Source organism: Ambystoma mexicanum, chromosome 11 (genome assembly GCF_040938575.1).
Source record: "Ambystoma mexicanum isolate Mex_15411 chromosome 11, UKY_AmexF1_1, whole genome shotgun sequence".
Taxonomy (NCBI): Eukaryota; Metazoa; Chordata; class Amphibia; order Caudata; family Ambystomatidae; genus Ambystoma; species Ambystoma mexicanum.
In genome coordinates this window covers 875,288,736-875,313,054 of record NC_090934.1, presented here as the reverse complement: position 1 = coordinate 875,313,054, position 24,319 = coordinate 875,288,736, and the positions used below count along the sequence as shown (strand labels likewise).

At 45.9% G+C, this 24,319-nt stretch overlaps 1 protein-coding gene across 3 annotated transcripts in view; it reads left to right on the top strand.

The window, feature by feature from the left end:
* TSPAN32 (tetraspanin 32) overlaps nt 1-24,319 on the top strand; it is an 882,228-nt gene that overhangs the window by 207,444 nt on the left and 650,465 nt on the right. The window lies entirely within an intron of this gene.

The window sequence follows — 24,319 nt, the reverse complement described above, 5'->3', positions numbered from 1 at the left end:
TCTGTAAAGCGCTTTGCATTAAGGCGCTATATAAATAACACACCATTATCATTATCATGTCCTTCCTCTCTTTACATCACCCATTTATTGTCGTATGGGCTTTTGTGAATTCTCGCCTAGATTGCACAAATGCACTCTATGTATGTCTCCATGCGTATTCCATTAACAAACTTCAACCAGTCCAGAATTCTGTCGTCAGGCTCGTCTGTGGTTCACCAATCACTTAATTGTGTCATGGTTCATGAGAAAAAGGATTTAAATTGACCTGCCTACAATGTAAGTGTTGTGTGAGTTGAATCCTCTCACCATGAGCCGTCTGCTGGTTTTGTGCGTTCCCTCTCGTCCCCTAAGAAGATCTTCATGATTCCCACTCTGGCCTGCTCATTAGTTTGGGCTACTAGGTGGCGCTTGCACCACTTGCAACTGAAACTCTTACATTAGAGTCCAGATAAGCAAAAATGGCATATGAGGGACACACAGATTGTAAGTGTAATTTGGTTATTCGCCCACCCATTGGCTGCCCATGGCCATGGTAATATCTGTAGCCATTCCCACCAAGTTCCTGACCCTGCCTGCCCAAAACACCTCTTCATGGGAACTCTTTCAGCTTGCTTTAATCAAGCATTTACATCAAACCTTCCACTTAAAGCGCCTGCCAGTGTTTTTCCAAAGCAGTTTTCAGAGATTTAATGACTTAATTGGAGCTGTAAATCTTCTACGGGTATAATAGAAATGTCTTAACCAGATCTGCCTTCAGCCACTCGATTTATAAGTACTAGGCGTGTCCATCACTGAAGTCTTGGTAAAAACAGGCATTGGCAAAGCCGACAGTTTTGGCTTGCGTATAAGTATTAGGCATTTGCCATGTACTGCCGTTCGATAACCAGGTACTCACAACTTTTTGCACCTGCTACCACGTAAGGAAGGCATGGTATCAAACAGTGAAGACAGACACAAGTGATCTCAGTTCAAGGGTGTTTATTGAACTTTAATGGGTTGGTTGAATGCCTAGCTGACCTAAATCTAAGAATGAGATCAAGCTACCACAATCAAATAATAATAACGCAGTCCTAGTCAAGTCTCTGTCAAAATAAAACAATGCAGGAGTTTTCAGTCTGGTTTCCCTGCCTTATGCTTTCTGCTTGGAAGGTTTCTGGAAAGGAACAGTTTTTTGCCGAAAAAGGTCAAGGGTATTTTCTTCCTTGAAAACCCTTCTTGATTTCCTGCCTTTCTCCCCTCGTTCAACTGCCGACTCGAAACTGCTGTTCCTTCGTGTGCTTTGCATCACTCAGAGTGTTCTCTCGTGCTCTGCCTTTTATCCGTGTTGGGCAGTTTAATGGATATCAGGTGTGAGTGATTGTCAGTAATTACATTACTTCGCCTGACCATAGTAGTGGGACATGCCAGGTACACTGCTCGGGTGTGAGTCTGTTTTCTCCCAGAGCAGGCTGTCTGTGTGAAAGTGTTTGTGACAGGAAAAGGTGTTACAGGGGGAGGGATACCACGTCTCGCCATCAGGTGTCCCACTCCCCGAAGACCCCTCAACCAGGTGATCCTCCCGCACTGGTCCACCCCCAGGGTTTGGATCCAAAGGCGATGGCCATGCCCTGGCCACCTGAGAGAGAGATCCCCGGGGGCTAGTGGGTGAGACACCTTCTGGTTTCTCACAACCATCAATGGGCAGTTAATACCACTACGGCCGGGCCAGGCAAGTGCCTACACAAAATCCCAAACTGTTGTCATTGCCACTGCTTGTTTTTTCCTGTTGTCTATTGATGGCTGTCACATTGCATACCAAGCAGCTAAGAATTGAAATGTGCTACCTGTCCAGTTTCAACGCTGGGGTCTCTTTCCTGCTTCAGGAATCGGGTTAAAACATTCCTTTTCCACTAGATGCTTGATGATTGGTGACGAGAAACAGTTCATTCAAGATGATATGTGGTCAAGTTTCAGCAGTCAGACTGGGCTCAAATCCTGGTTTCACCAAGTATGTGATTCTGGGTAGATCGTTTTATCTCACTCTGCCCTTATGACAAAGGTGAGATGCCAGGTTATATATTGGATTGAAAGAGAGAGGATGGCAGGTATAGATGGGGTGCTAGGGATAGATACACAGGACACCAGATATGAGTTTTGTGCTGAAGGCAGGAATCCAGGTATGGGTTTTCTGTGGTGGGGAGCAAGGATGTCAGGTATGGGTCTTGAAGTGAGTGAGGTGGGAGGCAGAGCCAGGTATACATACATCCCACCATGCCCCATTCCATTCGAGAGATTCTATTGCAGTCTGTGTTTTCTTTACATTCTGGGAATAGCAATATTAGATTGGGTGACTGCATCCTTTGGCCCCACGGTTGTTTTAGACCATGGGTGCACAACATAAGGCCCGCGGGCCAGTTGCGGCCCGCCATGGCATTTTGTCCAGCCCGCGATGCACAAAGACTTTCCTAATGGAGTGCGGCCCGCAAGCCGCATCGGCCGCCCTCCATTAGGAAAGTCTTTGAAACTCTTCTCTTCCGGGCCGGACAAAACACTGGCCCTCATTGGCTCAGGGCACGCGCACCACGTAGCTCCTACGAGCCACGTAGTTCGTGTGTGCTGCAACAATGGAGGGCCAGCATTACTGCTGGCGTGGCCCGTAAGGCTTGATGCCGGAAGGCATTTCAGCCTTGCCACGCCCACGCCAGCCGTAGTGCCAGAGACCCCGCCAGCGTTCCAGCTAGCCTGCCTTCCAGCTCGTCCGGTAAGTGGTCTGTTTGTTTGTGTTTGTTTTTGTGTCTCGGGTCTGTTCTGGTATATGTTTGTGTGTATGTTTGTGTTGTGTTGAGATGCGGGGGTGGGGGGATGTCGGGTGTGCACGAATGTTTGTTTTTGTATGTTTGTGTTGTGTATGTTGAGATGCGGGGGTCGGGGGGTGTCGGGTGGGCTTTAATGTTTGATTTTGTATGTTTCTGTTTGTATGTTGAAATGCGGGGGTGGGGGGTGTCGGGTGTGCATGAATGTTTGTTTTTGTATGTTTGTGTTGTGTATGTTGAGATGCGGGGGTGGGGGGGGTGTCGGGTGGGCATTAATGTTTGTTTTTGTATGTTTCTGTTTGTATGTTGAAATGCGGGGGTGGGGGGGTGTCGGGTGTGCATGAATGTTTGTTTTTGTATGTTTGTGTTGTGTATGTTGAGATGCGGGGGTGGGCATTAATGTTTGATTTTGTATGTTTCTGTTGTGTATGTTGAGATGCGGGGGTGGGGGAGTGTCGGGTATGCATGAATGTTTGTTTTTGTATAATTGTGCAGTGTTTGTTGAGATGCAGGGGTGGGGGGTGGCGGGTATGCATGAATGTTTGTTTTTGTATGTTTGTGTTGTGTATGTTGAGATGCGGGGGTGAGGGGTGTCGGGTATGCATGAATGTTTGTTTTTGTATGTTTGTGCAGTGTTTGTGATGCGGGGGCGGGTGGGTGTCGGGTGTGCATGAATGTTTGTTTTTGTATGTTTGTGCAGTGTTTGTTGAGATGCGGGGATGGGGGGGTTCGGGTGTGCATGAATGTTTGTTTTGGAGTGTAAGTGCAGTGTATGTTGAGATGCAGGGTCTGTATTGGTGCATGCTTAATGGTTTATATGCTATGTTGGGGGTTGGGGGGTTTGGGTCTGTATGGGTGCATGCTTGAGAGTGTGTGTGCTGAGTTGGGGGTGGGGGGTTCAGGTCTGTATGGGTATTGGTTGGGGGTGGGAGCCATGGGGCATAGTGTTTGGTTGGGGATGAGGGACATGGGGCATAGTGTTTGATTGAGGGGTGGGAGCTATGGGACATAGTGTTTGGTTGGGGGTGAGGGACATGGGGCATAGTGTTTGATTGAGGGGTGGGAGCTATGGGGCATAATGTTTGCTTGAGGGGTGGGGGCCATGGGGCATAGTGTTTGTTTGGGGGTGGGAGCCATGGGACATAGTGATTGGTTGGGGGTGGGGGCCATGGGGCATAGTGTTTGGTTGGGGGTGAGGGGGCCATGGGGCATAGTGTTTGGTTGGAGGTGGGGGCCATGGGGCATAGTGTTTGGTTGGGGGTGGGAGCCATGGGACATAGTGTTTGGTTGGGGGTGAGGAACATGGGGCATAGTGTTTGTTTGAGGGGTGGGAGCTATGGGACATAGTGTTTGGTTGGGGGTGAGGGACATGGGGCATAGTGTTTGATTGTGGGGTGGGAGCTATGGGGCATAATGTTTGCTTGAGGGGTGGGGGCCATGGGGCATAGTGTTTGTTTGGGGGTGGGAGCCATGGGACATAGTGATTGGTTGGGGGTGGGGGGCCATGGGGCATAGTGTTTGGTTGGGGGTGAGGGGGCCATGGGGCATAGTGTTTGGTTGGAGGTGGGGGCCATGGGGCATAGTGTTTGGTTGGGGGTGGGAGCCATGGGACATAGTGTTTGGTTGGGGGTGAGGAACATGGGGCATAGTGTTTGTTTGAGGGGTGGGGGGCCATGGGGAATAGTGTTTGGTTGGGGGTGAGGGGGACATGGGGCATAGTGTTTGGTTGGGGGTGAGGGGGCCATGGGGCATAGTGTTTGGTTGGGGGTGGGAGCCATGGGGCATAGTGTTTGGTTGGGGGTGAGCGGCATGGGGCATAGTGTTTGGTTGGGGGTGAAGGGGCCATGGGGCATAGTGTTTGGTTGGGGGTGAGGGACATGGGGCATAGTGTTTGGTTTTTGGGTGAGGGGGCCATGGGGCATAGTGTTTGGTTGGGGGTGAGGGGGCCATGGGGCGTAGTGTTTGGTTGGGGGTGAGGGACATGGGGCATAGTGTTTGGTTGAGGGGTGGGAGCCATGGGTCATAGTGTTTGGTTGGGGGTGAGGGACAGGGGGCATAGTGTTTGCTTGAGGGGTGGAGGCCATGGGGCATAGTGTTTGGTTGGGGGTGGGAGCCATGGGACATTGTGTTTAGTTGGGGGTGAGGGACATGGGGCATAGTGTTTGCTTGAAGGGTGGGAGCCATGGGACATAGTGTTTGGTTGGGGGTGAGGGACATGGGGCATAGTGTTTGCTTGAGGGGTGGGGGCCATGGGGCATAGTGTTTGGTTGGGGGTGGAAGCCATGGGACATAGTGTTTGGTTGGGGGTGGGAGCCATGGGACATAGTATTTGGTTGGGGGTGAGGGACATGGGGCATAGGGCCTCATTACACGGTAGGCGGTAAGGGTTTATCGGTACCGGTATTTTACCGGTACGGGTACACCCTTACCGCCTTACTAGGAAGTCCGTTTGCGGGATGGGGAATTTAACGCCTGCTTTTTGTAGGCGTTAAAAACCAACCCGCAGAGGGACCAGGGAGCTAATTACGGTACCGCAATTTGCGGTGCCTTAATTAGCACCTTCCCCATTCCCATTATGCCCTATGGGGCAAAAATGGGAATGGGGAAGGGCAATGGGGGAAGGGGGAATTACCGCCCCACCAACCTTGGAATAGGGCGGTAATTCCCCTTTCCACCAAGGCAGAGCCGGTATTTTACCGGCATGGACCAAGGTGCTAATAGCACCTTGGTCCACCGCCATCCGTGTAATGAGGCCCATAGTGTTTGCTTGAGGGGTGGGGCCATGGGGCATAGTGTTTGGTTGGGGTTGGGAGCCATGGGAAATAGTGTTTGGTTGGGGGTGGGAGCCATGGGGCATAGTGTTTGGTTGGGGGTAAGGGGGACATGGGGCATAGTGTTTGGTTGGGGGTGAGGGGGCCATGGGGCATAGTGTTTGGTTGGGGTGGGATCCATGGGGCATAGTGTTTGGTTGGGGGTGAGGGACATGGGGCATATTGTTGCACTCCAAGAGTGAACCCAATAATAAAGCTAAAACAGGCACAGTTAGGAGATGTACATCCTTTGCTTTTTGAGGAAACCTGACTCAACGAAGGCCACACTCCTCTTGGGCAACCCAAACAGCAAACTATAGAAGTCCAAACTAACGGAATGTCCAATCAAGGGTCAATAAAATATATATAATTTAATTAAACAGACAATATACAATAACTAAATAGAAATAAATTATAACAATGGAAAATGTAAGTTTGAAATACAAATGTTAATGTTAATGTTAAAGGATATTTGTACCGTGCACTATCACCACCGGAGTGGTCCCCTGGCACTCTGGTGGCTCTGAAAAGGGAGAAGGGGTGAGTTAGTGGGAAAAAGCTGAAAAAAGTGCAAGAGAGCAGTGATGTGCTGATGGCAACCTCAGCCCGTTAGGTCCGTTGGCTGGTCTTGTGGTGTTATACGGCCGGTAGTCGTTGTGTGCTGTTGTGCAAGTCTATGTGTGGTTTGTTTTGTTGTTGCAGTGTAGTGAAGTTTGTGCGGTTTGCTGCGTTTGAGTTTTGTGGTTGTGTTTGTTTAGAGTTTGAGAGGTGTATGCAGAGGGATGAAATTGTTAGTGGATTGGTTGATTGGCATTGCTGTCTTGGCACAAGCTAACATGCACATTTCTATCTAGATTCCGACGCAGGCTAGATTAAGAATTCCGTCTAAGTGTGACACATGCTAATATTCACATTTCTATCTAGATCCGACCTAGGCTAGGTTAAGAATTCCATCTAAGTGTGGCACATGCTAACACTCACATTTCTATGAAGGTGTGGTGCAGGCTAAAGTTGAGGATGACATCTAAGTGTGGCACATGCTAACGTACACATTTCTATCTAGATCCGATGCAGGCCAGGTTAAGAATTCCATCTAAGTGTGGCACATGCTAACATTCACATTTCTATGAAGGTGTGGTGCAGGCTAAAGTTGAGGATGACATCTAAGTGTGGCACATGCTAACACTCACATTTCTATGAAGGTGTGGTGCAGGCTAAAGGTGAGGATGACATCTAAGTGTGGCACATGCTAACGTACACATTTCTATCTAGATCCGATGCAGGCCAGGTTAAGAATTCCATCTAAGTGTGGCACATGCTAACACTCACATTTCTATGGAGGTGCGGTGCAGGCTAAAGTTGAGGATGACATCTAAGTGTGGCACATGCTAACGTACACATTTCTATGAAGGTGTGGTGCAGGCTAAAGTTGAGGATGACATCTAAGTGTGGCACATGCTAACGTACACATTTCTATCTAGATCCGATGCAGGCCAGGTTAAGAATTCCATCTAAGTGTGGCACATGCTAACATTCACATTTCTATGGAGGTGTGGTGCAGGCTAAAGTTGAGGATGACATCTAAGTGTGGCACATGCTAACGTACACATTTCTATCTAGATCCGATGCAGGCCAGGTTAAGAATTCCATCTAAGTGTGGCACATGCTAACACTCACATTTCTATGGAGGTGCGGTGCAGGCTAAAGTTGAGGATGACATCTAAGTGTGGCACATGCTAACATACAAATTTCTATCTAGATCCGACGCAGGCTAGATTAAGAATTCCGTCTAAGTGTGGAATAAAATCGTTACCCCTCAAAAACATATTCTTTTTCCATGTGTTTAATACAAATTGGGGGTTGAAAAAGCCTCCTGCCACGCCACGCCTACCGCCCAGCCCACATTTACTTTTCGGCCCACTATGGCCATCATGTAAGGTACTTTCGGCCCTCTGTCAAAATCAGTTGTGCACCCCTGTTTTAGACTATGCCATCCATGACTCCTCCTCACCTTTGGCTATGCTAGCTAGGCCTGATGGGAATTGAAATCCAAAACACTGGGAAAACCAAAGGTCTGGCTCTCCCATTTCTTTACCTCTCATGGCATCTTTAAGCATACTACACCAATCTGATTGGACTCTACTCAGGGATTCAGAGGTTCGTGAGAAAAGAAAGTGTGGGCGGTTTTATGTAGGCACTTAGCCCTCTGCAACACCCTTAACTCGAGTCAGTTTCAGAGGGACCCAAAGAGAACCAGTTATTCTGTGAAAACTACAGCATTAGGGGACTAGAGAGGAAAGGGTGGGCTGGGTCCAGAGGTAAAACGCTACTCACACAATTCGTCTTTCTGTCCTCCCCCGCCTTGAGAGTTAGGGAATGTACAATGGCCCAGTTTTAATACAATGAAAAATATTGTTTGCCTTCTTAACACAATTTAAATATGTGAATGGAAACAGGAAGAGCAGACGAACGATTTTATAGATGTATTTTGTACTGCAGCCTGATGTCCCCCGGGATGAAATAAGTCATGTGACAATAATTGTCCCTGGTGCATTTAATAGAAAGTAAACGTGAAGTTACCGGAAACCGGAAATATGACGTCACGTTGTGTACTATAGATTATTCACTTTAGGGCCCGCCCTGCAGAGGCCGCCTGGAATTTGGAGTCTTCTACGGGACACCACATGCCAGGTCCAGGAGCGAACACAGGAAGTGAGAGAAGGAAGCAGGGAAACGGGTTAAGTAGGTAGAGGCAGGGGTACAAGAAGTGACAGGCACCGTAGTTATGTTAAGAGGTTTATTCTACCTACAAAGTGGTGGTTTAACACCGCGGAGAGGCTTGTCTGAAGAGTGGCGTTATGGCAATATAAATAGTCTACTTAAAATGATTGAAACCAGCCAGCACCCATGAAAGCTTTGTTGGAGCTGTCAAGGAAGTTTGTTAAATGTCATGTGCCGCTAGTCCGCACTCTTCGAAACAAGCAATTGAAAAGAGAACCGCATTGTTGCTGCCCTTCTCGTGTTAGACTCCCGTGGAGGGAGACATTTTTTCTCACGACGTCATTGTTCAGTGACTATCAAATCTCAGCTTTAGTATGAGGTCCTTTTGAAGCAGCTGAACTTGTCCTCTCTCATTAGCTTTTCCCCTCTTGGTTTTTAGGTCATCAGTGAGTCTAGTCCCCTAAGGAGCACACGCACAGAATAAATGAAAGCAGGACTGGATGACATACTCAGGCGTGCAGGGTTGGCACCAGGCATGAGCGGTCTGTGCCGTCATCTGAGGGGGCTCCTTAGGCACCCGCTGTCCTGTGTATGCCGACTAATACAGAGGGCCTGATTCCCAACCCGTTTTCAGTAATTAAATCCTGATGTAAAACGCATTCTGAATATGGTTCAGATTGTATCTTTGAGAGGCTTTGCAGGTCCTTTTCTTGCCTGTCCCCAGAGAGACCATGCAGTCACCTCCCACCCCTGCTAGGTTCTGGAGACAAAGCCTCCACCTCCCCAGCGGCCCAGCGGACATGGCACAGCATTTCCCACTGAGGCCAAAAACCTTTGCAGCTTAATTTTCTCTTTGAGTGATGGATCATTTGAGTAATCATTGTTCTTGACAAAGCCATCATTTTGTAGCTGATAAGAACTGCTTTCGGCACTTTTGTATTCACCAAATCACCAGTTACCTACTGCAAGCTATGCCAAGGCAGTACAAATATCTCAAATTTTTTTTTTTTTGGGCTATTATGCCAAAACTATTGCATTAGAGTACAGATCGGGAGGAAGGACACAGAGTCTGTAGGTGTTCTTTGGTTATGTGCCTGCCCATTCCTTGCCCATGGCCATGCCAATCCCTATGGCCATTCTCACCCCTTCCTGCCTCTACCCACCCAAAACACCTCTCATGAGAACTCTTTGAGCTCGCTTTAATCAAACCTTACCATTAGACTTTGCAGTCAAAGTGCCTGCCAGTGTTTGTTCAAAGCAGTCGTCTTAGAGTCAATAGGCATCATTATAAGTATGCCGGTATGGAATGAACTTGCAGGCAATTCCGTTTACTGGCATGTTTCCGGACCGGCATACTCCGAGTTTGATAGTGGGATGGCCGGAATTACCTCCAGCTCAAAGCTGGAGGTAATTCTGGAGCAGCACCATCAAAAACTGCTGGTATTACCGGCCTCTGATCTCCTGCTCATTGCCCTCCCCTTGGTCGAGGTCTCAATCTTCACCTTGTCTGCATTTTCCTAGGCAAGGGCCTCTGCCCTTGCTTTCTCTGCCCTTTCCTTGACCATAGCTTTGGCCACCTGCATCTCTACTGCCCAGATCTTACAATTTGTCTTGTCACTCCTTTGGTATCCAGCTCCTCATCTCACCAGTCCTTGCTTCCTTCCCTAGGTCTTCCAAGCTGCCCCCCCTCACCCTTACTCCTGTTATGGCTAGCTCCTCCTTCTCCTTGCCTTCTTCTTCAAAAATCCTCCATCTCTCAAATATTGTAACTCGCCGGCTCTACACTTTAAAACTCCCTTTCATTATTGATCTGGGATCTGGCCATTATGTACATCTGGTGCTGAAGAACTCTTCTCTGAGTGGCTAGAGGTGTCACGTGGCCTGTCTGTGCATGTGCCGTAAGAGGGCTGCTTTGTTCTTCGAACTCCCTAAAACAAGTCTTCAGCTAGGCCATCTACCATCTTGCATCTCCTGTCTTTGGTTGATGCTGATTAGGCTGCAGCTGTTGCTCTTTCTCGCTCATGCCTGCGGGAAAACTCCCCCATAAATCGATTTGGTTGTTCTCTGTGATCAGCAGGTTAGTGTGTTATCTGTGCCCTCCTTTTGAGTGGTAGAGAGGCTGAGACACTGTTTATCCTGTACTGTATAGTAAGTCAGCATCTCTGCCATGTCTGCAGGGAACTCTCTTCCTCTCCGTCTTTGTCCCATGGTTTAGCTGTGAGGGAAACATGCGATTTTCTTTCTCCAGGTCTCTCTTTGGTGTTTAGAGGAATCAAAGTCTCTTCTAGGAGATTGGTTGCTGCAGAAGAGAACACAGAGACTTTCTCTGTCTCACCAGTTGTTAAATGACAGAGAGGTTCGAGTTCCACATGACTGTCCTCTCCCAAGGCACATCTTTTGGGAGCTTAGGCCCTCCCCACATTTCTCCTGCCACTTCATCCACAGGTGTTTTTCTCTTGTCCCGGTCCATGTTGTCCGATTGTAGAAGAGTAAGATTAAGTGAAATGTAGTTCTTCTGAGTGGTTTTTAGCCAGGCCTGAATAACTTGGACGCGAGACATGTTCTCCAACCTCCATCTTGGCCTTTGGCACATGACTAGTGTTTTTCCATAGTCATCCTTGCACCGAATCTGTGCTTGACTCTCCCGGATGCTTTCCAAGTGTTCTCCCTCACACTGAAGGGAATTCTGTGGGGTATGGTACCTAAATAATGGATTTCCCAAAGAGGGTGGTATGAAGTGTCGTGGAAACATAGCTTTCTGGGGTCGGCATCAGAGAGGTCGGAATTGTAATCCCAGGACCATGTGTTAGTGACCAGTAGGTCACATTGTCATCTGCCCCACCCATGATTTTACCATGCTTACCAAAAACAGTAGAAGTATAACCTACAGAACACCACCCCAACCAATACCCTGCTAACACCACTATGCTACTTATACAAACACTCAGGCAGTGCCACAAACCTGATCAGCTAGATCTGATTATCCAGCATGCCGATGCACTTGTGACATTTTGTTGCATGTAAATGCGCACACAAGTGCAAATGTTCCACAAGCAGTCACAGATGGCACATACATTACTCCCAGTCTCAGCTGTGGTTCAAGGGCTCAATGAAGATTTGTTGGGCCTTAGGGTTGGCCCTGTCACTCTCGTCTGTTTCATCTTCCTCCCAAGTCTTGGGGTACTTACCGCAGGTTAGTGCTAGAAATTGCTTTCCCCTCAGTATACTAAATTCTATTTGAGCTGCAATGCCCACCTAAAGGTGATGGACCTTTTCTCTGTAAGCTCCCTCAGGGACCTTCTAGGTTTTCCCTACTCTAGCCAGTAGTTAGTGGTCTAAAAGGGATATTGGGGAATAGTGCCTTACAGGTACCATGTTGGATTTAGATGCCCTTCCAGCATGCTCCCTCTCACCTCTCCCCTCCTATTCTGTCCTCTTCGATTTCACCGTTCTCCTCTCTCCAGTCTCCTGTCCCTTCGATGTTCTCACTCCTCCTAACTCTTGCCTCCACTTTTTGATGTTACTCCTTCCAGACTACTACACCCTTCTCCACAATACTTCTCCTCCTACTACTTGTGCTTGCATTCTTCTCCTCGCTCCCAGTACTACTCCACTCTTCCTCTACTCCTCCCTCCCACTCCTCCTCCCTCCTACTACTACTGCTTCCCTCACACTGCTCAAACATCTTGATTTCACTCAGTATTGTTCGCTTCACAACCACTGCTTGCACTAATCTTTCTGCACACTAACACACGCACAGCAATGCCACTTCCACTCTAACCAATACCTCACCGGCTCCTTCATCTGCCTCCACAGTCAGTCTGCCCCTCCTTTCCTCCCTCAGGCTGGTCTCTTGGTCATCCTCCATCTCCAACTCTGACCTCAACCTGGTTACCCACACTTCCTGTACCTTGCTTATATCCCATCTCCTCTGTTGAGACTGGTCCCTTCCCCTGTACAATCTGTCCCTGTCTTCCCCACCCGAGTGGTGAGGATTCATGTGAGTTCATAAATAGAGTACAACCGCCCACCCACCCCCAATTTCCTTGTGCAGCATGTCAGCCCGGGAAGTCCCAAGTATGTAAAGGGATTTTATTCCCCAACAATACCTGGTGGTTTAGAGAAGCCGTGGTAACTGCATCTGAGCACACCATAGTCACCCGGCTGCACTGTGCGGCTTTCCCTGCTGCGGCATGCAGCTGTTGCAGGTCTCTCTCTCTCTCTACTCTTCCACTCCGCAGACCAACTCTTGCTTGGAACTGTGGTTGTGCTGCTTCGTGGTCAGTTTGAGGCTTCGGTGTTGTTGCTGGCAGGTACTCATCTGGTGTTCCCTTCACTGTGCACCATACTGGATTCTTGTGTTGATTTGCCATGAAAATCAGAGAAAAACTGACAAATATTTTGCAACTGAGGTATGGCTTGAGTGCAATGTGCTATGCTGGAACACGGACGGGAATAGGAATTGGGGTCCTCTCAATCACCCCATCCACCTCAGGGGTAGGACTGGCTCTGTATTTCTACCTGGTAGGCCACCCAACATCGGCTGAGAGGGTTTCCTTTCCCCTCTTGATAATGTTACTGGCCGTGTCACAACCACAACAATGGTTGGTTACACTGCCTGCCAGCACCTGCAAAGATACTAAGAATCCCAGATGTTATGTCAGCAGAGCTGATATTTTTCACTCTATTATGCATTGGACCACATATGTACTGCAATGAGTCACAGGAGTCGCAACAAGTATATTGCAACCCTCAGTCAGCATAGTAGTATGGAATGTCACAGAGGTGCAATGTGTTCTCCGAGGCCACCATAACCACCTTGCATGGCATAGCCAAGTTCCCCATGGCCATCTGTGCTGTTTACTGCACACAGATAGGCATTAAAAAACCTGTCATTTGTGTTCTCGTGTTCTACAATCAGGAAGAGTACACCATTCTCAACATACAGTTGGTGTGCAATGCACTCCTATTGCTCAAAGCATATTCCAACATTTCCTTGGATAATTTCATGATGCTGGTATCTTAGAGGACAGTCAGGTATCAAGATGCATGCACAAAGATTGATACAATAAGAACTGCATCCTGGTACTAAGTCAGTATAGGAAGATGTGTGTAGGCAACTACATTCCCTTCACAACCCTTCACAACACAACAGTATTCTTGATTCAATGGTGCCAGCCTCCAAGATAGAAGATGTACTGTGAAGTAATGCAAACATTCTCTTCGACTTCTAAGTGACACAAAATATCCACTGAAGACATTTCCAATGGCACTAGACAGCAACCCCCCCCCCCCCAACAAGAGAGAGATGACCTGCTAGAACAGGGCACATGTACACCCCAGATGCTGTAGCAAGACTCCATGGCCTTTTGAAGCCACTCTTTATGTGTCTGGAGGTAAGTATTTGCTGAAGCCATGTCACTCTGGTAGATGCTACAAAACATATCCACAGATGCCTCCCTGTCAAGGCCAGACCTTGGCGGATTGCCAATATGGCATGCGCTTCTGGACCAACAGTGCAGACCCATACACAGACTGCTATCAACTCATCATTCAGGTTCAACTGGGGTACTGGGTAGAATAGTGATAGCCCAGGGGATGAGATGACAGAACATAATGCACAACCAATGCACACCGTTCAACAGAGTCTCCCAACTGCAGCAACTTCCTTTAATGTGGCAGCAGAGAATAGTGGGAGCCCTGGCTAGTTCCCTGGCTTGCGAAACCTACATGTACCAGACTATGTCCTCCACATGCAGTGGCCACCTGCTCAACACCCGGGTCTGCGCTCATATAGTTAGCTAGGTACCAGTGGAGTCCGAAGCCTCTGAGCAGGACCAGCATATGAGGATCTCCGTGACAAAATGGAGACGAGAAAGATCGCGCGGAATAGCTTGAAGTCAACAAGTTCTAATGACCCAAAATGTCGAGATTTGCTTTTTCCATTCCCTACCCGCGACCCCCGCTCCCTACTTACCTTATCTTCCCTGTACTTGCCTTCACTCCAGAGTAATTCTCCACTCACCCCGCCTGTCCCCTTGCAATGTAAATCTCCTACCTCTAAAGTGGGTAGGGACGTACGTCGCAGGGTCCCTTTTTTTTCTTCTTCTTTTTACTTTATTATTCCCCGCACCGCACTTCTCCCGTCTAAACGGGGGACACCCCTGCAGCCCCCGATCCCATTATACCGAACATGGGGAGCGGGGATACCCCTGCCATCCCTGTTCGGTATAATGGGATTCGACTTTTTTGTCTGTGCCGAATGACCATAAAATGTGCATTCTTCATTTTGTATTCACATTTTCGGGTATTACCCCCTTCCACTGATATGTTTGTGCCGTGTGATACTAGCTCACCTGGTCCTGTAAAGTGAGAAGTGCCTGAAGCATCAGGTTCTGTACATCATGTGATAGGCGTTGACGGCAGGTGTGCTTGTGAAGGGTGGGAGATTGGTGGCCCACAGACCCTTGTGACAGGCATCTGTAATGCATTGCATTCTGGACTCTGTTGCTATAGATCAGTGGTCTTCAAACTGGGGCCTTGCCCCCTAGGGGGGGGCATAAAGGATGTCTGGGAGGGCAGGCTCTTTAACAATAGTTTAAGATGTCTGTTTGCAATATAAAAAGTATTAAGGTGACTGCTTTTAATAAAAAAATATAAGCAGTGGAAATTCTGATTATATTTTTAAGATACTGGGGTCCCCCTCGACATCCTTTGGGCCATTTAGGGGGTCTAACCCCTAGGTGAGGGGGGCCAGAAACAATATTTTTACTCACGGGGATGGTGTAGGGGGGAGATCTGTATGAAAAGGGTGGAATACCACTGCTATAGGTGGTGTGTTCTCACCACCACTACTTAGCAGATGTTAATGGCACCTAGGACCCCACCTTATTCCACACATACATATAAGCACTAGATCATGTCTGCTTTGCATTATGTTTCTCACATGTTGCAACACACAGACTTTCCTTCTGTACAGACAAGAGTCAGGACATGGCCAATGTCATTGTCTGTCTTGTGTGCTCCATTTTGTCCCCACCTTTTCAGTTGGCCCATTCATTGTTCTGCTTTGACCTACACTTGTTATTTAGAATGAGAGAATGAGGATGAGGAGAGAGAGATAGCAGTGTGTCTCCAAGAAGATCGGGCCACCTGTGAATTTTAGACTTGCTGGGAAGCAAGAGACCAATTAGCGTACTAGAGCATCTGAGAAGAGAAGAACTGGTGGTGGTGTGACCCAAAGTGCACCATGATGTGTGGCAGGACCGCGCAACGACACCAAGACCATCCGAGGTAAGCCACTGCAAGCTATGCAGCTTTCCACTGAGATATTGAAGAAACCAGAAGAGATGCAAGGATCTAAACCTAAATCTAATGTGGGAGCAAACTAGGACCATCAAATAATAATAAGGCAGTCCTAGTGGCGTGTTATCAAATAAAAAGGGCCTATACAAAAAAAACCTATTGTGAATCCTTACAGCTGAGTTACAAAATAGTGTGGGATAATGTTAACCATAAAAGAAAGAAGTGTTCACAAAATGATAAGTCAGGATGGTATAACTGTGGTCTCCCTTCCCCATGTTTTTAGCACAGGACAAGGCACAGCATACTCCTGGGCTTCTCCAGTACAAGCTTACAGTTTTTTTTTCCAAAATATCAGGGCCTTCTGTGGCCAAGTCTCTTTTTCACAAAGTCTCTTGCCTCAGAGGACCTGATGTGCTACAAACAACAAAACAAAACTTCCTTTCAGTAAACTTCCCGTTGGGTGATTTCCCTTCACCCGTGGATCCCCTTCAACTGGGCTTTGATCCTTTTTGCAATGTTAGCCTCCCTCAGTTGGGTTCACTACGGCCTTTCATTCAAAATATTAGAAACTTGTAACATTCAAGAATCTGAATGTCTTTTTAAATAACCATTCACTGTGGACATCCCTCAGCTACGGGGTGTTACGTTTTGCTCTCATTTGCGGGCATCCCTCAGCCGGGTTCACATTTGCCAGTTTAACACAGTTCACTTTGTTGTAACACCTTGAGGGATTCACTTCCCTTAGCTTTTTCTAGCCCCCAGTCAGGCTTTCCACATTTATCGTTCGTATGGTGTTTCCCTCAGCCGGAAGTACACGTCTGTTTCACAATGTCAAAATGTTGGTAATGGGTTAAGGACTTTTGATTGTACAAGGGATCTTGGCTCGGCCCTTGGATGACCACCTTAACACTTTGTGCTGGCCTTTCCTACAGCCTCTTGTTTCTATAATGTTAAAAAAAAAGGGGACCAGCCAGAGTCTTGGTGCCGGACCACTCTGCAGCAGGTCTTTCCATGGGCTTTAAAGGTTTACTATCACACACGTTCTTTGTTCATAACATATTGCTGTTTGCAACCTTTGCTCAACACCGTCAGGTTTACTATCGGTTCTTCCTCTGACTCACCGGCTGTGCTGACCTCCTTGTCATTTCTTGTCTCTGCACTCAAGGATGGTACCATGGTAGCAAGCCTCAGTTATCAGTGCAGGAGGGTTCTGTGCACCGTTGACATCTTTTACAGTATACATCAGTTGTAGTTCCTGGTCTTATGATTCCTTTCACGGAGGCTTTGTGGGTTTGGGTTGAAAAGGGCAAGGGCACTTCCACAACATTGTCACCATGTTTTATGGAAGGTGGAAGAGCAGGGATACTTGTATGGGGCAGATTCGGATGACAATTTGGTTGCTGGGTTGCAGGTGGGTGGGTGACCTTTACCATGTTCGGCACCCCTTGAAAGGAGTTGGGCAAGTGGTGCTTCCGTGTGACAAGCCAATGGGTTAGGCATGGTGGGGTGGCCCATGCGATGCTCCCCACACGGCACACAGGTCTAACATCGCTTATGAGGGAGTAGCACCCTGCCCCCATGGTCACCCCAACATGTACCCCAAGAGACAGTTTATGTACCATGTGACCTTGGACGAGTAAGTGGCAGCAAGACAATGAACACAAGTGTATTTATTAAAGTGAATAGGATCTATCCCCTTGAATGCCATTCCTAAAACTGCAAGAGCAGCCAAGGCGTAATATGTGGCAGGGAAATTATTTTGTAAGATTAGTCTTAATTCTAACTTTTGAAGGAAAGGAATACAAAAGAAGCCCTGATGTGAGGACGTTGTAATACCTTGCCATTAAGATGCAATTAAAGTGAAAGGTGATTCAACCAACTGTTTGATCCCTGGTCTCCTGCAACACTGTATGATCCCTAGTGTCCTGCAGCACTGTGTGATCCCTGGCCTCCGGCAGCACTATGTGAATCTTAGCTACCTGCCGCACTGTGTGAATCCTAGTTCCTGACGTACTGTGCGATTCCCGACCTCTTGCAGTACTCTGCCATATCCCTTACGTGTACGTGTAAGATTCCTAACCACCTGCAGCAGTGAGTCCACTTCCTCACCACCATATGGTTGCATACGTGCAAACATTCTGTGACCAAACACTGGTAGAGTTGTTCATGTTTAAAAGCAGTAATAGATGTCTGTACTGGAAGAGTTGGGTTAAGAGAGGAATTCTGAAGCTGGGAGATATTTTGGATGGAAACAGATTGTTGAATTTTGATGAACTAAAAGGTAAATTTGATCTAGGTCAAAGATAAATAAATAGATATTTGGATCTGGTTGCCCTAATTAATCAAAGGAAGAATATGGCTAGTGGTTCACGTGGAGTGAAACCAGAGATTAGTAAATTGTTAGAGGGTGCAGGACTATTGTGTACGGATTTACATGCACTTCATGCCCTTGGAAGTTGGCCATGTTTTAGCTTGGGATGATGTGAAGGAGACTTGGGCAAATGATGTGAGTAAAATCATATCTGAAAAAGATTGGAGGGATATTTTAAGGGTAGGCGTAAATTTGAAGGGAGATATGAAATTGCAATTAATTGGACAGAAAATTATTGGGAGGGTTTATTGGACTCCGGTTAAAATGTTTAAGTTGAAACTGAGATTGGATAACTTGTGTTGGAGCTGTGGTACTGGCAAAGGTACCCTTTTGCATCTGCTATGGGAATGTACAAGGGTACAAAGTTTTGGAAGGATGTAATAGATAGGATTGATTTGGTTTTTGGTATAAGCCTACCAAGATCTGCAGCAAACATAATTTTGCTCTCACATGAAGATAGATGTATGAGAACTAGGAAATACAACTTATGGATTGACAGGGCTGTGATGATTGCAATTAAGCTGATTCTCAGAATTTGGAAAACAAGAAAAAACCTAATGTTGAGGATTGGTTGACGGAATTACAGATACTGTCACAGTATGAACAAGTCTCATTGAAAAATAAAGATAAAGAGGTATACTTGTCGTTATGGGGACCGTTTGACGACCTTTATGGATGAATTAATGGAGATATTGGAAAGAACATGTATGGTGATAGTGAAAGTATTTTTTTCTCTCTCTTTCATCTTCATCTTCATCCTCTTCTTTTCTCTTGTTGTTTATGTTGTCTGTAGTTTTGTTTGTGAGTAGTAGTAAGTTCATTTAGTGGTGATGTTTTTTATATTTCGCATAGGAGGGTTCAATTCATGAAATCTGTATTGTAGATGTTCAAGAATTATGGATTTACATGTTTATTGCAAAATTATGTTGGATATATGTGAAGTTGATGTGATTTACTAAAAATTCAATAAAAAAATCTTTAAAAAAAAACAAAAGTGGTAATTCGCATAAAAATGACTTCACAGAATTAACTTCACATGTCCTCTGACTGAATGGCACCAGAGGAAATTAAATCATATGAATGTGTAACTTCTAAGACATTAAGTGAGTTGTGGACACGGTGACCATCCTTAAGCATATCAATGCATCTCTTCATCCATCATCAAAAATTCTAGTAGTAGTAACTGAGTAACCTAGTGTGACTGCGAAAAAACAAATGAACGTGGCTGAATCTACTCCAGCCATAGTGATCTCTCAGAATCTCACCTAACATATGATTGGCTTTTCTCCAGCTCTCCTTACTGGTCAGGGGAATCAGCCTGATAAAGGGAGGCTCCTAACTCCCACGTTGTCCTGCCCAACTGTACGTGCCAATTGACATAGCTCAGTTGGGCAAGTCAGCTGCTGATGCTGCCATGCACAGTGAGGCTCAGTATGAAATACCTTGGTAGTCACTTAGTTTTGCTGTCAGTTACAGCATCCATTTCTAGCTTAATAGCATTGCATGCCCATCTCTCACACTAAAACTCAGATTTTCTCTTAATTTTTTATCGCTTTCAGAATTATAAAATATTCTGGTTATGTGTGTGGCAGCTTCACATTGGCAAAACGAGGGAAATTATATTTTGTTCAATAGATAGTCGATTATGTTTGTTTGTTTGCTTATTTATTTGTAGGGCGCACCAAACCCTTAGGTAGCTGGGCGCACAACATCACAAGAATACTTAAAGCTTAGTTACAGGTATAGACAGGTACAGAGAATACTTGTAGGGTTAGTTACAAATGTCGACAGGTACAGGTAGGAAGCATACACGTAAACATACAACTGCAGTCATTAGTCTAGTGGTCGTTAAGGCGTAACCAGGTGTGGGTGTTGCGTCTGAAACTGTAATAAGACTGATCCCTTCTGAGCTCAACTGTTAGTGCATTCCATTGCTGCGCTGCTTTTACTGGGAAGCTGTTGCCTCCTGTTTATTTAAGTCTGAATCTAGGTATTTGTTGAGACATTTGAAAGTTAATGACACAGTTTTAAAAAGGACCCTATCGCTACTTTTCAACCAGTGATGGTTTCTCCTAGCATTAGATATGTGCTCTCTATTGGGGAGGTTCAGGGCCATTCTAAGCACATTATTTTGCAATATTTGTAATTTGTTAATGATGTATTTATTGGCTCCTAATTACAGTGCATTGCAATAGTCCAATTTATATAAGATAAGGGCATTAGCTAAAATAATGCAGCTTGCTAGTGAGAGGAAAGGTCTGCATGCTCTAATGAGTTTGCCAGTGTAAGCCATGGATGAGGCCAGGGAGTTTACCTGTTTTTTTAGAGTTAGGGTGGAGTCCAGATAGAAGCCAAGTGTCTTCACGTCTGTGGCAACTGTAATTGTGTTACAAATGATTAATTACAATACTGTTTGTTTGTTTGTTTGTTTAGTATTTATTATGCGCACCAGACCCGAGGGTACAAGGGCGCAAGGGCATAAGAAAACGTGCAGCTTGGTGCAAGGTTACAACTTACAGAGTGTTAATGGTGAGCAAAGATTAAATAGTATAACAATATAAATTAGCGATATAGGAATAACAGTTGTGAGCAAGATCAGCAGTATGTACATCCAAAATATATTTGTGCATTCATTTATCATTTGTCTCTATTAACCAACTGATCACGTTATGCCTGCATTTGGAGAAGGATTGTTCCATTCTCAGTGACGTGGGTAGCCCGTTCCACAGTTGGGCTGCTTTGGCAGGGAAACTGGAGCCTCCAATAGTGGAGAGTTTGAATCGAGGTACCTGTCGGTGATTAGTGTTTGCTAGTCTTGTTAGTCTGGAAGATGCTGTTCTAGAGAATCTGTCTGCTAAGTATTGTGGGGCTTTGTTATTTAGACTTTTGTATGTGAGGGAAGCAGTTTTAAGTCTAATTTTCTCGTAGGTGGAAGGCCATTTGTGCTTCCTTCTTGTTTCAGAGATATGTTCTCTCTTAGGGATATTCAGTGCAGCTCGAAGAGCATTGTTTTTCTGAATCTGTATTTTGTTGATAGTGGATTTGGTCGCTCCAATGTAAAGGGCATTGCAATAGTCTAGTTTTGAAATAATCAAAGCTCTGGCTAAGGTCATGCAACTGTTCGGGGATAAGAATTGTTTACGTGCTCTAATAAGTTTACATGTATAGGCTGTTGAAGGCACTATGGTTAGTGTCAAGTTTATTTTTGGCATTATGTTTCTATTTATACGCTAATTACTTCACTGAGGTATTCAAGGTTCAATGTGGTTATGTAGAAACTTACCACCACCATTGTTTTCTGCAAAACTACAATATAGTGTTTCAAATAGAATCCTTGCAGTGCAAGCATGAAGATAAATGTCACTGTGACAGATTTCCAGCTGCAGGGACGCCCACAATGTCCTTGCATGTAAATCAGGGCCGTTGAACGGCCTTACTTCCACAAAGCACCCTCTGCCTTCACAAGTGGTCTTGGGGGTTTGGACTCAGTTGGGCCTGCCAACCCATGGGGTATGTACTAGATTCACTAGACTACACATGTAAGTCACTGCATGTATTGTTTCTGCTGTGCATCTGGTATTTGGCATGCCAGCAGCTGTTAAGCCACACAGCTATCCAACATCAAAGTACACACCGCACGGGAATGTGTGCATGCAGAAACGGTGCAGCGGTTCCACATGCAGGTCCAGTCATGAAAGCTCAACTGGCAATAACGGGACAGTTTATTATCATGCCATATATGACACTCTTCACTCTCTTAATTTGGTATTGTATATGAGACAGAGTATGGTATGGGTTTTGTACAAGCCATTATTTATGCTGTTAACTTGGCACGCTGTGTTTGTTTTTCATACCTGTAAGTAGGGTCTTCAGGGCCCTCCAAATTGGAGGATACCGACATGCCAACCCAAGGAAGTTTGCCTCTAAAGAATGTCAATGTTATGCACACAAACAAAGTAATGACCAATTTTGGATTTACCATTTATGGGAAATATGGAGATGAAAAATGGAAAGCTGGATTTAATGGTTAACTTACAGTCGATTCAATTAACTCTATACTTGGTGGCAGAACCTCAGCCTCTTATAAATTGGAAGTTGTGCTAAATTAGGATTAAATATAGTCTTCCAAAACATGTGTATGGTGGTATACGGTGAGTTGAAGTTGTGGCTCTTTGCTTCTGGAGTGGCTGGCTTTCTTTTTGAAGCTTCTTAAAACATTTTTTTTTAAAGAACAGGGGTTCCACAAGTCTAACATTTTCAGCAGTGAACTTAAATAAGAAAGAAAGGGAATACCAAATAATTTGTCTTTCTAGAATTCTATACATTAATTGCTAGACTAATTAAATGTTTATTTCAGGCACACTTCAGGGGGTGAGTCACTGATTTAGTCTGTTCTTAAACACCTCAACTCAGCCTTTCATCCTTCTGAGGTAGCGATAAATGAGTTCCAACACAGGTTGGGTGATATTGTATTTATATTTGTTCTACATAAAGCGCTTAAGCGTAAGTGCTATCTAATAGCACATCATTATCATTTGGCCATGGGCCTCTGCTTACATTCACAGTAATTTGGTAATATGGGCCTATACACACTGATATTAACGATACATATGGCAATCCATTCTTGTATGAAATATATATCACATAGTGATATTGTAACCATATTTTTCATAGTGTTCTTAAGAACAATGCTATGTGATGCCACTTCCTGTTTTTTCAAGGGGTGAAAGGTCATGTTCCATCGCTTCCCGTGATATCACTTCGGGGTGGGGTCAAATGTCATCACGTCCTGTGATGTCATCAGAAGTCAAGGGTCATGTGATGTCAATTCCGCTACCCCTGGCATTTGGGTGAAATGACGTACCTGTCTGAACTGCAAGTGGCTTCAGCAAGGAAATGCTTTGTGTCCCTGACACTGCAGCCACGCGTGGATCCTCGGCTTCCCTGGAGCAATGCACTGCCAGGTCGATTTCAAAGGAATCTGCTATGAAGCGGTGCATGGGCTTAGGACAGACAATTCTAAATGAGACTCTGACGTGTAGCAGACAAAGGATGGAGAGCTGAGTAGTGTGAAGGCAAATGGGCCAAATAAGACGAATTCTACAGCCTTGGAATACATTGCTATCACTTCCCTTTTCCCCATCGTGCATCGTGCATCCATTCCCCATCTGGCATCGTGCAGACTGAGCACTCTGACAATGAAAAGAAAGAGACACATCATGTAAGGAAGCTTGTAAGTAGTCAATTTCCTTGTTAGGATTTCACTAGGTAAGGAATGGGAAGCCTTTGTTATGGGGAATATTTTTGCAACTGTTAGTCAATCCAAAGACCCTTTCCTAGAGTTGGATAGAAGAATTTTAGAAGAGTGGAAAACCCTTTCCTCAGCCCCCTCTGAAGGATATAGCGTGGACCTGCTGGAGGAAACAAAAGACTGCCTGTTTATAAGGACTGGCACCGATGCAGCCCAATGCATCATCTGTGGCAAGCCTCCTTCGAGTAACGTTGGCATTCTCCCCTGTTTTAGGAATAGAAGAAGAGGGCCTCAATGTTTCAAGGGGCCTGATAAAAGGACTCACAATGCTTTCTAAATCCAAAGGCCGTATCTCTGGTGCACGCCATTGCTAAGCATATTAACTTTTCCTACATTAAGAGTTTGAGCTTGTCAATGGACTGCAAGCGACATTGGGACCCCAGATTGACAACCCTGATGCTTCGCACAATAGGATTTTTTTGAGACTGAGCCATCTGCAACACTGAGACGCCAGGACAAAATCATCTGCTTCTACTGGCAAAGTGCAGCAGCAAGAAGCCTCCTTAACATTATTGAGCCTGCTTAAAGGACTAAAGCAGGGAATCTGCGGACATTCTTAGGTATCTTGACACACTTGCCTTTACCTCGGGTCCTAGACAATGGTTAGATCCCACTTTCCTACCTTCCAAAAAGACACATTGAAGGAACCAATTTCGTTTGGTATTTTTGCTGTTTATTTCGTTTTTGCCTGCATTGTTTAACCCCTGCTGTATTCCACTGCCCAGAGTATTGGGTCTCATTATAAGTTTGCCGGTATCCAGCGGAAAATACACCAGGATACTGGCAAACGTACCTACCGTTTCCGTCGCCTGATATCCCGGTTTTACCGGGATATCACAGGTGGTGGAAAGGGCGTCAAATCCACATTCCATGGAGTCTGATTGGACTCCATGGGGGGATTTGGCCATATTTCTGGCACCAGCAACACCGGTTCCGAAAATATCGTCTGTTTTATGCTGGTGGAGGCATGAGATACCTCCAGCTCTTGGCTCCAGGTAAGTCTGGTTAA